Source organism: Bufo gargarizans, unplaced genomic scaffold (assembly GCF_014858855.1).
Source record: "Bufo gargarizans isolate SCDJY-AF-19 unplaced genomic scaffold, ASM1485885v1 fragScaff_scaffold_703_pilon:::fragment_4:::debris, whole genome shotgun sequence".
In the NCBI taxonomy this organism is placed as follows: Eukaryota; Metazoa; Chordata; class Amphibia; order Anura; family Bufonidae; genus Bufo; species Bufo gargarizans.
Window position 1 is genome coordinate 344,906 of NW_025334171.1, and position 13,529 is coordinate 358,434.

Consider the following 13,529-nt stretch of genomic DNA (forward strand, 5'->3'; position numbering starts at 1 on the left):
AGAAAACAGACAAAAATTCTAAAATAAAGGGGGTCATTTATTAAGACCAGTGATTTATACACAGGTCTAAATCCCGATGAGCTGGCGGTGGATGCACCAAAGTTATGTAGAGGTGCAAGCCTCTACGTAACTTTGGCGCTTGTTTCAGCTGACCATGCAACTTGGTTTAAACTACCCCAGCTCCCTTGCTGGCGTAGTTTAAGACCATTTCCACGCCATAAACTGGTGTAGAAAATGGTAAATGAGACGGACCGGCCGGTCTGCACTTTTCCCCGCTCATGTCAAGTCCCCTTTTTCTACCAACTTTGGAAAAGTGGTGTGAGTGGGGAAAAGGCGCAGATCTTGCTGCAAAACCCCTTTGCGACAAAATCATTGCCTTAAATACACCAAATATTGGAGTATATTTCATAATAAATGACCCCAAAATGTTTTAAGAGAATGCCCCTTTCTGACCAAAGTGTTCCTTTAAGAAAAGTTGCAAAACATTTGTCTTGACCATGTGGAGTTGAATGCTGTTTTGCAGTTCACATATAGAACAGTCCAGAGCTGCATTCACAACCCTTCTGACATCAGAGCTGAAATGTCCCTCTGATGCTTGCTGTCTCGATGTCTGCACAAATCTGTCTGGTGGTTTGCATTCTGGGAAGTGTGTCCTTTACACCAGGAACCAAACAGTAGTATATTGTGAGAAAAAGCAACTGCTCCACTGTAGCTCAGTTAAGTTTTTTTAGCTGTTTCCAATAACAACCAGCAGAACTATGAATTCAGCTCTGTCAGTGTGTCAAATGGAATTTACATATCAAAACATGAACAACCCATTATATTACTGTTTAATAGTATTCTAGGCAATGTAGTATGTAGAAAATTTTATGTTATACTGTAAATTTTGTAATGTAAGTTTTAATATGTCACGTGATTTATGCACATTACCCTGACTAGTCATCTGGGCGGATCTACTCTGGGGATTAGTCACTGCTTCTGAGCTGCAATCATGCCCACGGTGACATGATGGATGTGCCAATCAGGGTCCAATCATTACATTAGCTTGTGAAATCTTGTGCCTGTGCTCTCTCTTCCCACTCCCTGACCTCTGTGCCTAAATCTCCCAGTTTCTGGTGCATGAATGGAGGACAGGAAAAAGGAGCACAGGCGCGAGATTGTAGGAAATAATGTAATGACACTGCACCCTGCTTGGCGCGTCAATCACCCCACAGTGGGCATTAGTATGGCTCAAATGTCATGACTATTTCCAAAAGCAGAACTGGCCAGATGACTAGTCAGGGTCTTACATCAATCATGCACCAGATTGAAACTTGTATTTTCACAATCTCAATGATCAGATTGTCTTCCTACCAACTTGTCGAGAATGATGTTAACAGCAATATAATGGGTCAGTGGTGGTTCAATATGTCTGACCTACGAATATGAGTGCATGAGCAACGACTCGCTAGTGACTAGAGTGCATGAATATCTGGGACACGATGAAAGACTATCCGCTCATTTTTTGTTTTGTAAATTATGGAAGTCTTTTGGACTGGGTTCCTTAGGTTCACCAGAGGAAATTAATTTGGCACAGAGGGGACATTTGAAACTTTTGTATATGTCATCTTATGCCATTGTCTATTCCCTCTGTAAAAGCTGCAAACTCCTCAAAACAGGCTGGTAACTGCATTTACACCTATTCACCACTAGGCGGCGCTGTCACATCATGGTCCCTCAAGATACAATATTAATTGGTTGCAGGAGGACCATTGTATGTTAAAACCATTGTAAGTTGACTAATCGGTTCCAAAGCCCCAAAATGTCATCCAAGATAAGAGAAAATGAAGATTTAAGAAAAATAAGCAGATAACTAAGAAAGATAAAACAAGTCCTTACATATAACAGTCAGGAATAGCTACTAAGGCTACTTTCACACTTGCGGTAGGACGGATCCGACAGGCTGTTCACCATGTCGGATCCGTCCTGCGGCTATTTCGCCGTGCCCGCGGGCCGCCGCTCCTTCCCCATTGACTATAATGGGGACGGGGGCGGAGCTCCGGCGCAGCACGGCGGTGCACGGAGAAAGCCGCCGGACTAAAAAGCCCGACATGCAGTAATTTTAGTCCGGCAGGCTTTCTCCGAGCACCGCCGTGCTGCGCCGGAGCTCCGCCCCGTCCCCATTATAGTCAATGGGGACGGAGCGGCGATCCGCGGGCACGGCGAAATAGCCGCAGGACGCATCCGACATGGTGAACAGCCTGTCGGATCCATCCTGCCGCAAGTGTGAAAGTACCCTAGTCCAGCTATTTTACCAGAGAAGTGGCCTTGATTGGTTGGCTCTGAGTCTGAGACATTGTATGTTGAGTCTGGTTTTAACTTACGATGGGTCAGAAAAGACCATTGTATGTTGAAAATATTGTACCCTGAGGCCATTGTATCTTGAGGGATCACTATACATATATATATATATATATATATATATATATATATATATATATATATATATATACACACTCACCTAAAGAATTATTAGGAACACCATACTAATACGGTGTTGGACCCCCTTTTGCCTTCAGAACTGCCTTAATTCTACGTGGCATTGATTCAACAAGGTGCTGATAGCATTCTTTAGAAATGTTGGCCCATATTGATAGGATCGCATCTTGCAGTTGATGGAGATTTGAGGGATGCACATCCAGGGCACGAAGCTCCCGTTCCACCACATCCCAAAGATGCTCTATTGGGTTGAGATCTGGTGACTGTGGGGGCCATTTTAGTACAGTGAACTCATTGTCATGTTCAAGAAACCAATTTGAAATGATTCAAGCTTTGTGACATGGTACATTATCCTGCTGGAAGTAGCCATCAGAGGATGGGTACATGGTGGTCATGAAGGGATGGACATGGCCAGAAACAATGCTCAGGTAGCCCGTGGCATTTAAACGATGGCCAATTGGCACTAAGGGGCCTAAACAGGGGCGGATTAAGTGCATGATAGGCCCGGGGCTGTCTACCCAACTTAGGCCCCCCCCCCCCTCCATTTTAGTTTAGTTTTTTTTTTGTATGAAGAGGCTGCGGTGCTTTATGAGCGCCACAGTCTCTTCTTAGGCCATATGACATCTTCAGACTAAAAAAAAATACCCCAAATTGGGTCCTAAAACTGAAAAATTTGGGTCCTAAAACTAAAAATTTATAGTGTCCACAGTAGCTATAACGTCCCCTAGAGACCCCAGTAATAATACCACCCTATATTGTGCTCCAGGTAATAATCCCTGTATAGTATCCCCAGAAATAATAGAATTGCCTCCTATAGTGCCTCCCCAATAGCAACACCCCCATATAGTAATTTCCACCACACTGCCCCCACATAGTAATCCCCCCATAGTAATTTGCCCCCACACAGTAATTTCCCCCAAACTGCCCCCATATAGTAGCTTGCCCCCACACAGTAATTTGCCCCACACTGCCCCCATATAGTAATTTCCACCACACTGCCCCCACATAGCAATTTCCCCACACTGTTCCCACACACAATAGTTTTCCCCACACTGCCCCCCCCCTAGTAATTTGCCCCCACACAGTAATTTCACACAAACTGCACCCATATAGTAGTTTGCCCCCACACAGTAATTTGCCCCACACTGCCCCCACATAGTAATTTGCCCCACACTGCCCCCACATAGTAATTTCCACCACACTGCCCCCACACAGTAATTTGCCCCACACTGCCCCCACATAGTAATTTGCCCCACACTGCCCCCACATAGTAATTTCCACCACACTGCCCCCACACAGTAATTTGCCCCACACTGCCCCCACATAGTAATTTGCCCCACACTGCCCCCACATAGTAATTTCCACCACACTGCCCCCACATAGCAATTTCCCCACACAGAAATTACCCCACACTGTCCCCACATGGCAATTTCCCCCACACAATAGTTTCCCCCACACTGCCCCATATAGAAATTTGCCCCCACATAGTAGTCCCTCCCATAATAATTTGCCCCTACACTGCCCCCACATAGCAATTTGCCCCCACATAGTAGTCCCTCTCATAATAATTTGCCCCCACACTGCCCCCACATAGCAATTTGCCCCCACACTGCCCCATCTAGTAATTTGCCCCCACATAGTAGTCCCTCTCATAATAATTTGCCCCCACATAGCAATTTGCCCCCAAATAGTGTAGTCCCTCACATAATAATTTGCCCCCACATAGTGTAGTCCCTCTTATAATAATTTGCCCCCACACAGCAATTTGCCCCCACACTGCCCCATCTAGTAATTTGCCCCCACATAGTGTAGTCCCTCTCATAATAATTTGCCCCCACATAGTGTAGTCCCTCTCATAATAATTTGCCCCCACATAGTGTAGTCCCTCTCATAATAATTTGCCCCCACATAGTGTAGTCCCTCTCATAATAATTTGCCCCATACAGCAATTTGCCCCCACATAGTGTAGTCCCTCTCATAATAATTTGCCCCCACACAGCAATTTGCCCCCACACTGCCCCATCTAGTAATTGCCCCCACATAGTGTAGTCCCTCTCATAATAATTTGTCCCCACATAGTGTAGTCCCTCTCATAATAATTTGCCCCCACATAGTGTAGTCCCTCTCATAATAATTTGCCCCCATACAGCAATTTGCCCCCACATAGTGTAGTCCCTCTCATAATAATTTGCCCCCATACAGCAATTTGCCCCCACATAGTGTAGTCCCTCTCATAATAGTTTGCCCCCATGCAGCAATTTGCCCCCACATAGTGTAGTCCCTCTCATAATAAGTTTGCCCCCATACAGCAATTTTCCCCCACATAGTGTAGTCCCTCTCATAATAATTTGCCCCCCTACAGCAATTTTCCCCCACATAGTGTAGTCCCTCTCATAATAATTTGCCCCCACCACTGCCCCCCCCCAGAGTAGGCACATGAAATAAAAAAATAAAAAATGAACAAAAAATGAAAAGATAAATACTCACCTATGTCCAGGGCCAGGCGCTTGCTCGCAGAGGAAGGCGGGATAAGTCAGGCGCGTCACAGTGCTGCGTCCCGGCACAGGCGCGCGATGACGTCATCACGCACGCCTGCGCCGGGATTTCACTACCGCATAGGCCTCAGGCCTACAAGGCCTGAAGCCTATGGCGGTGATCGGCGACGGGACAGGGAGCTATGCGCTCCCGTGCCCCGCCGCAGTATGTGGGCGTTCGGGTCAGCGCTGGGCCCGGGGCTGCCGACCCGAACGTCCCTATTGTAATCCGCCACTGGGCCTAAAGTGTGCCCAGAAAACATCCCCCACACCATTACACCACCACCACCAGCCTGCACAGTGGTAACAAGGCATGATTAGAGATGAGCGAACTTCTGTTTTAAGTTCGGCGTCTAAAGTTCGGGGGCGGGTTAGCGGAGAATCCCGATCTGGAACCGGATATGGATTCCGACTTCCGTTGTGGTCCGTGGTAGCGGAATCAATAATCGGCCATTATTGATTCCGCTACCACGGACCACAACGGAAGTCGGAATCCATATCCGGTTCCAGATCGGGATTCTCCGCTAACCCGCCCCCGAACTTTAGACGCCGAACTTAAAACAGAAGTTCGCTCATCTCTAGGCATGATGGATACATGTTCTCATTCTGTTTACGCCAAATTCGGACTCTACCATTTGAATGTCTCAACAGAAATCGAGACTTATCAGACCAGGCAACATTTTTCCAGTCTTCAACAGTCCAATTTTGGTGAGCTCGTGCAAATTGTAGCCTCTTTTTCCTATTTGTAGTGGAGATGAGTGGTACCCGGTGGGGTCTTCTGCTGTTGTAGCCCACCTTTCTTTACCATTCTGACATTCAGTTTGGAGTTCAGGAGATTGTCTTGACCAGGACCACAACCCTACATGCATTGAAGCAACTGCCATGTGATTGGTTGACTAGATAATCACATTAATGAGAAATAGAACAGGTGTTCCTAATAATTCTTTAGGTGAGTGTATATATATATGGATCCGATAAACAACAACACACATATACGTAAATCACAAAATATTTTATTAATTCATCACATAAAAGACAAAAAACGTAAACATGAATAAATAAATAGCAGCAGTAATGTGGCGGCACTGCGAATCAGCGCCCCACCAAGGTTACAATATGGATCTATCCCCCAAGCGCACGTCAACTGCTAGCCTGAGCAAGCCGCATGGTTAGAGCGAGAACAAAGTTCTCATACACAGGCCAGGTGGAAACGTGGGCTTTCGGTAACAATACAGTTGTTACCATGCTAGCTGTAATGGAAATATAAATGGATGCAGTGTGTGGGTCATCCACCCCAGCAGCAGCACAATAGCATGCAATATGCATCCAACATATAACACTACACAACCAGCATGGAAAACACATATAAAAACAAGTAAAGGGGAACCAACCTTGGGACCTTGGTGAGCGCACCCCTCGCTCACCAAGGTTGGTTCCCCTTTACTTGTTTTTATATGTGTTTTCCATGCTGGTTGTGCTGGTTGTTCTCGCTTTAACCATGCGGCTTGCTCAGGCTAGCAGGTGACGTGCGCTTGGGGGATAGATCCATATTGTAACCTTGGTGGGGCGCTGATTCGCAGTGCCGCCACATTACTGCTGCTATTTATTTATTCATGTTTACGTTTTTTGTCTTTTATGTGATGAATTAATAAAATATTTTGTGATTTACGTATATGTGTGTTGTTGTTTATCTGATCCATTTGAGTTTTGCTCACACATGGTTTTCTCATTGTTTTTGAGAAGTATTTCGGTTATAATGAGTGTATATATAGTAGAAGGCAGGCATAGGAAGTTTAGTTGGGAGGAGTTTAGGAGAGAAGAGCCGGCGCCACCCAAAAGCAATAGTAGGCCACCGCGTAGAGCGCACTCTTGCTGGGGGCGCCGCTCTGGCCGCAATAGAAGTCACAGCGCTCTCCGGTCTGACTCTCCTGCGCTCACTCCTGCGCACCCCCCCACTGCTGGCGGCTGCTGTGAGTTGATAGGTGCGACTCCTCCGTGGCACACTCAGACTGCACTGCACTTGATGTGTAGAAGCGCGCAGCGCAGTCTGGACTCTCCTCAGCTGCAGTGCTGCTGGGAAGGGGGGGGCGCTGTGCGCGCGAGAGTCACTGTGACTTTTCTTGCGACCACCGCGGCAGTGTCTGACATAATGCAGGACTCAGGTCTTGCAGAAGTCCTGCATTATGTCTCAGACAGCCCTCCCAGGCATCCACATCAGGCATGCTGCAGGTACTCACAGAGCGCCCCCTCTGTCTGGTGAAAACCGGACCAGTCCAGACCTTACCTGCTAAAGCACATGTTGATGTTGGTTCACAGTGGACCAGACCGCCAAACCTGCTGAACCACAGACATGTTATTGAGAAGTGGACTGGAGCAGACCTGCTGATAAACACACCTAGGCCACCACCAGTCAAGGTAAAAACGTACAGTTGTCAAGAATGTAATGTAGTGTAGGGGGCCATGTAATGTTTTGAGGCCAAAATTGCACAGATGACCACCAAGAATATCTAGAATATCTAAAATTAGCTGGTCAAGTAAAATGTTGCATGCAACAATCATTAAATAGGTGGCCGACAAAAAAAGGGGCAGGTCAATTGGTGGAGTCAAGGGGGGCGGTAAAATTAGCTTTTGCCTAGGGTGGCAAAAATCCTTGCACCAGTCCTGACTGGATCCCTTCTCTTTGGAGTGCCAAACGATCGCGCTGTAAAACGCCCAACGCCCCAAGAAGTACATGAGCTTCTTTGGGGCGTCTTGTCGCGCGTTCCCGTACATAGACCTTAGCGGGAACGCGCGACAATGGGCGTTCGCTTGTCTCTGTATGCGCGATTGCAAACGCCCGTACAATCGCGCATACAGAGCGCTCCTTTCAGAACGCTCAGGTGTGAACCCAGCCTAACACTAGGGGCAAGGAACTCCAGTAGGCTGTCGTAGTTTTATTCCGGCCGCCTCTCGGCATGTTTGCCATGCTGCCGACGGAACTCCGGCCCGCCCCCATTATAGTCAGTAGGGCCGGAGTGGTAGTCCAGGGCCACGCGTGCACTAGCGGTAGCACGGATCCGACAGGCTGTTCACCTGCTGGAACAGCCTGCCGGAGTTACTTGCCGCTAGTGTGAAACTAGCCCTACTAGCCATGAGGACTGGGTGGCAACAATCCAGAAATTTCTGGTCAGTCCGTAAAAATAGGTGGCTTTTTTCCTGTGTTTGTTAAAAAAATAGATGTGTCCGTGATTTTTTTGAGGCTGGTAAACATGACTAGATTAATTTGGTGGTAATTATCATCATTTTAGGCCTCATGCACACGACCGTTGTTGTGGTCCGCATCCGAGCCACATTTTTTGTGGCTTGGGTGCGGACCTATTCACTTCAATTGGGCCGCAAAAGATTCAGACAGCACTCCGTGTGCTGTCTCCATCCGTTGCTCTGTTCCGTGGCCCCGCAAAAAAAAAAAAATATAGCATGTCCTATTCTTGTCCGTTTTGCGGACAAGAATAGGCATTTCTACAATGGGCCGCCCATTCTGTTCCGCAAACTGCGGAAGGCACACGGACGGCTTCCGTTTTTTTTGCGGATCCGCGTTTTGCAGAACGCAAAAAAACAAAAAGGTCGTGTGCATGAGGCCTTACAGCTCACAGTAAATGCTGGTGATGCGTTCTTATCAATATACTGAGCTACAGACCTGTATTAATTATAATCTTGATCATTCATTATGGATTTTCAATTTCTCCGTAAAAAGTTTTTGTCTGTCTTTGATTTTGGGATAAGTTGTGCAGGAAAAAAAACATTCTGGTGCCAACTGAAGTAGTAGCTCTACACTGGCCATGAAGGCTACCTTCACACTTGCGTCCTTGTTTTCCGGTATTGAGATCCGATAGAGGATCTCAATACCGGAAAAAAAACGTCCATTTAGTCCTCATGCATTCCTTTGTTCCGGCAGCGTTCCGTTTTATGGCTGGACACAAAAACGCTGCAAGCTGACGTTTTGTGGATCCGGCACTGGAAATCGGATCCGTCACCCATTGACTTTCAATGTATTTAGTGGCGGATCCGTTTTTTTCTGTTTTGATTTCACACAATCGCATCCTCCTACCGGAATGAATGCATCCTGATGTGCAAAATCAAAATGGATCCGTTTAATTTCGGTATTATCAACGAAAGTGTGAAAGTAGCCCCTTAGTTGTCACCCAGCTTTTCAGGGAAAAGATAAAACAAAAGGCTATGATGTGCAGGGACCTGACAGGAGCAGACATCTCAATGGCCTGTATGTACTGGTGTATTTGTGGAGAAATATTGACCAGTCATGGCTCCCACTGAGGAGATACTGACATGCTGTGACTGTGAGCAGCCCCCCGCCGCCATGGGGCTGAGAGGAGGATGCTGGCGGCGCCGCAGCAGCTCGGAGCTGACACTGGCCCTTTAAGAGCCGGGCCCCGCCCCCAGCTCCGGGGGTGTGGAGAACAAGAAAGGGATTTGTGTGATCGTGTTATTTGTCGCCTAGTGTGACAGGGACAGTGGAGCATGCTGACTACAAAGCCAGGGATGTAAATCCCCCTGCGCATCGTGCACCAGCAATGATCCCCATCGCAGGGTAAGTCACCAGGCTGTGCCCTCGCTCACTGGGCATGGATGCAGGGCATTGCTGGGGAGGGATCCAGGGCTTGTGTGCCAGCCTCGGAGCATCCATCATGTATAGCAGGCTGCAGGCTGTCCTACATGAGCTGCCACCCCCTGCATTATTGATGGAGGCTCCAGGGTGATGGTCCTGTGTGCCCTTCTGGGAGGGGGGGGGGGGGGGGGGGGGGGTCATGTCATGGAGCCATGAGGGGCTCACATCCATGGAATAACAGAGCCAGCTATGTGTACACACAGGGGCAGATATGGGGGCACCCCAGATATTTCAGATTATCCGCGGGTCCCCTCAATAAATGGTGATCATCAGAACTTTCTACAAGCTTCATTTTCTGGGGCGTTCTTCATACTGTCGCTGCGTTGCTGGTGTTGTCAGCCTATGTGTCATATTCCGCCAGGCTGCTCCAGACCCTTGGAGAACATGAGGAGGTCTGTGGCACAGCGTCTTTTAGATACCTGCACACCTTGCCGTTTACTTGCTGTTTTTCCTCGTGCAGAAAAAAAAAATGCAGCGTAATACAATTCCAAAGTGAATGCGATTTGATGAATCTCATGTACGCTTTCCGTATTTTTTTACGTGCAGAAATTGACCTGTGAATATTGAAATCCTCAGCGTGTCAATTGTTTGTGCGACTCGGCTCCTTCTGTAAAGTGGTTTTACCCATAGACTTCAATGGGGTTCATAATGTAAACAGAAAATCTGCACACAAAAAAAAACACATAAAAACTGCACAAAAACAGAAAAAAATAGTGTGTTTTTTTTTTTGCTTGAATTTCATGCAGATTTTCTGCCTACAAATCTGCACCGTCTGCAGGTAGCCTTAGGGGATGCTCACATGATGGGTTTTACAGCGTAATTTTGTGTAAAATCTGTCGGCGGGCGCGTCCTTTCTGCCTCCAATTCTTAATGCGGCAGCCGGGGAACATGTCCATTAGGCCTCATGTACACGGCCTTTCTGTGCATTGCACGGGCAACATCCGTGCCGATTCGCCGGACGGATCCAGACCCATTCGACTTGATTAGGTCCGTGATCCGTCCACACAGCAAATAAGTAGTGCTTCCATTCCGCACCGCACAGGACCTTCCGAATTGTGGACCCATTCAGGTAAATGGGGGGAAGGGGGTACAGGGTGCACACGACCAGTGCCTGTATATTGTTTGCGGTCCGCAATACGGGCACGGCCGGGCAAACCCTGTTCGACTGAATTGAACCAACTTTCCATCGCAGAAATGTTCTGCCACAAAATCTGCGGCGTGTGAAGGCACCCTTACGATGAACGATATGGCCTGTCACCCCAAGTCAGGATATACCCTACGTGGCATTACATATGATGGCCAATGACTAAATGCCATCAACACTTTTGGCCTGATTTTCGTGGTCTTCTTACGCTATCCGTCCTCGACCGCTGGCGCCCCCTTCCACTTCTCCATCCCCGTAGACATAGCGGCTGCATTAGAAGCGCTACATTAAATACTACATTAACGCCTATGACAGGACCCATTCACAAAGCTCTTACTCCCGATTGCTTTTCTATGGCCGTAGTGGGGGCCATCTGGACATTTATTGCCCATTTACCTAAATAAACACGGCCATAGGCGGTGATGGATAAGAGGCTGCTTTGTTACTTCGTCCTGGTGAAACATAATCTTATTCTCCAGCGCACACGGAAGGAGCGGACAGAGGAGAGCGGGGCGGATTGCGAACGCAGGAGGTCCCTGGCAGCAGAGGCTTCATTCACATGGAGCTCAGTTTGAAAACATCCCCGGCTCAATTGAATTAATGGCCTCAGTGTTTCCTCGTAGCTGCGTTGGCCGAGCTGAGTGGTCATTTATAGGTTTAATGTATTTATGATAATGACTGGTAGGAAAGGTCCAGGCTCCACTCATCCCTGTGCAGCAGATGGGTCTCATGGCTGGATGTGCTGCTCACAGCTGCCGTACTGTACATCATAAAAGCTTATTGCCCTTCCAGTATTGACTGCGGAAATGGAAAACTGCTGGGAGAACATGGGGCTCGATCTGTGGTCTGTGTGTGTTCAGCGAAGGATGCCGGGAATGGCTCATTAGATTGCATGTCTGAGATACTTCCAAAAAAAGGAATAAATCCTAGGTCAGATTCCCAGGTAGCAATGAGTGGTCCAAATAGTATCTGTCTGCAGGAAATTCACTGGTAAACCGGGCACAATGCCTTGTGGGGCTAGATCTGCTGAATGGAATGATAGCTTTCACTTAGCGATCCGCTGAGAAAAAGTACGATGCAAATGAGCAGTTAAAGTATCTCATGAATAATGTAAAATATGAAAATCAGACATCATATAGTACATGACAAACTCATTTTTTTTTTTTTTTTATGTATGCAATTTTTTTTATTTATGTAAGTTTTACACAATGATTTCATTTTTGAAACAAAAAAAAATCATGATTTAGTGTTTCCATAGTCCGAGAGCTATAGTTTTTTCATTTTTTGGGCGATTATCTTTTTTTATTTTATTTATATTTTTATTGTAAATTTCACAGTGTAACAGGAAATAACAAAGTATCAAGGTATAGGCTCGCAAACCAGCCCTGTACCTCACATGGATCCAGAGATCTCCCCATTCATTTAGATTTATATCAAGCTGACAGCTCAAGGGGAGTGTCCTTTCTGCTGCAGCTCAGGGGGCGTGTCCGTGCTCTGCCTATCATAACTCAGGAGGCAGATGAAGGATGAAACTGAGCATGTGCGGCCCTATCAGTGAGCAGGTCAAAGAAATAAGAAAAAGAACAAACAGCAGGTGGCGCTATACAGATACATTTTATTGCATAAAGGGTGTATTCGATACCCAGATTCTGGTAATTGTCAGGAGGGAAGCGTTCTCACCCGGCAGTCGTCAGATAGTTAGCAGAGGACACCGCTGCTATTACATCCAGCGATGTCCTCCTCAACATGGGGAGAAGCGATAGATATGCCACCAAGTCGTCACTATTAAAGACAGTGGAGTGTCGGCGGCAGATCGCTATTAATGCGATAGTTTTTTCATCCATCAGGCATTTAGAGGCAGTATTAGGCGTCATTTACACGTCAGTGTTCGGTCAGTGATTTCCATCAGTGATTTGGAGCCAAAACGAGGTGCGTCTCTAAAGACAGAACAGGTGCAGATTTTTCCCTTATGTCGGTGTAGCACCACTCCTGGTTTTGGCTCACATTCACTGATGGAAATCACTGACCAAACACTGATGTGTGAATGAGGGCTTACAGTGCCAAATGACCGTTAACGAGCGTTCATAGGAACGCTCATTACCGATCATGGGGCATAAAATCTGGCAGTCTACTATACCCTTAAGGCCTCATTCACACGGACGTTGTCCGGCCGTTCTGTGCATTGGGGCCCGCAATTTGCGGTCTCCAATGCACAGGCAAAGTTCATACGGCCATCGGGACGGGATCGAGAACCATTCAACTTGAATGGGTCCGTGATCCATCCGCACCGCCAAAAAATTTAACATGTTCAAGTGAATGGGTCCGCATCCGTGATGCGGGGAGAACACGGCCGGTGCACGCATATTGTGGACTGCAATACGGCTACGGCTGGGCAATGGCCGTGTGCATGAGGCCTAACTCAGTAGTTATAATACATTTTTAATTACGTACAAATACAAAAGTATAGACTACTTTAATAAACTGTAGAATATTTTTCAATCCCCTTAAGTGCACCAAAGGCGGGCCAAAGACACTCTGAGCACCCTAGTTTCTCCTGCTTCCTTACCTCTCTGGTGGAGATTCCGGGCCCGGCTGCTTTGTGGCATAAATGCCAGCTTTTATACCCTCACGTGACCCTGTCAGTCAAGATGGAGAGGGAGGGACTGGCAGAGGAAGCTACAGGAGGAGCAAGGGTGCACAGAAGGACTGG

General features: G+C 47.2%; 1 protein-coding gene across 5 annotated transcripts in view; it reads left to right on the forward strand.

Moving 5' to 3' along the window:
- The first annotated feature begins 9,505 nt into the window (after positions 1-9,505).
- The window catches only part of SH2B2 (SH2B adaptor protein 2), a 101,296-nt gene continuing 97,272 nt past the window's right edge, over positions 9,506-13,529 (forward strand). For all 5 annotated transcript variants that reach the window (XM_044273512.1, XM_044273514.1, XM_044273513.1 and 2 more), the window contains exon 1: positions 9,506-9,597. The gene's annotated coding sequence lies outside the window, so the exon portion shown is untranslated. The remainder of the gene's footprint in view (positions 9,598-13,529) is intronic.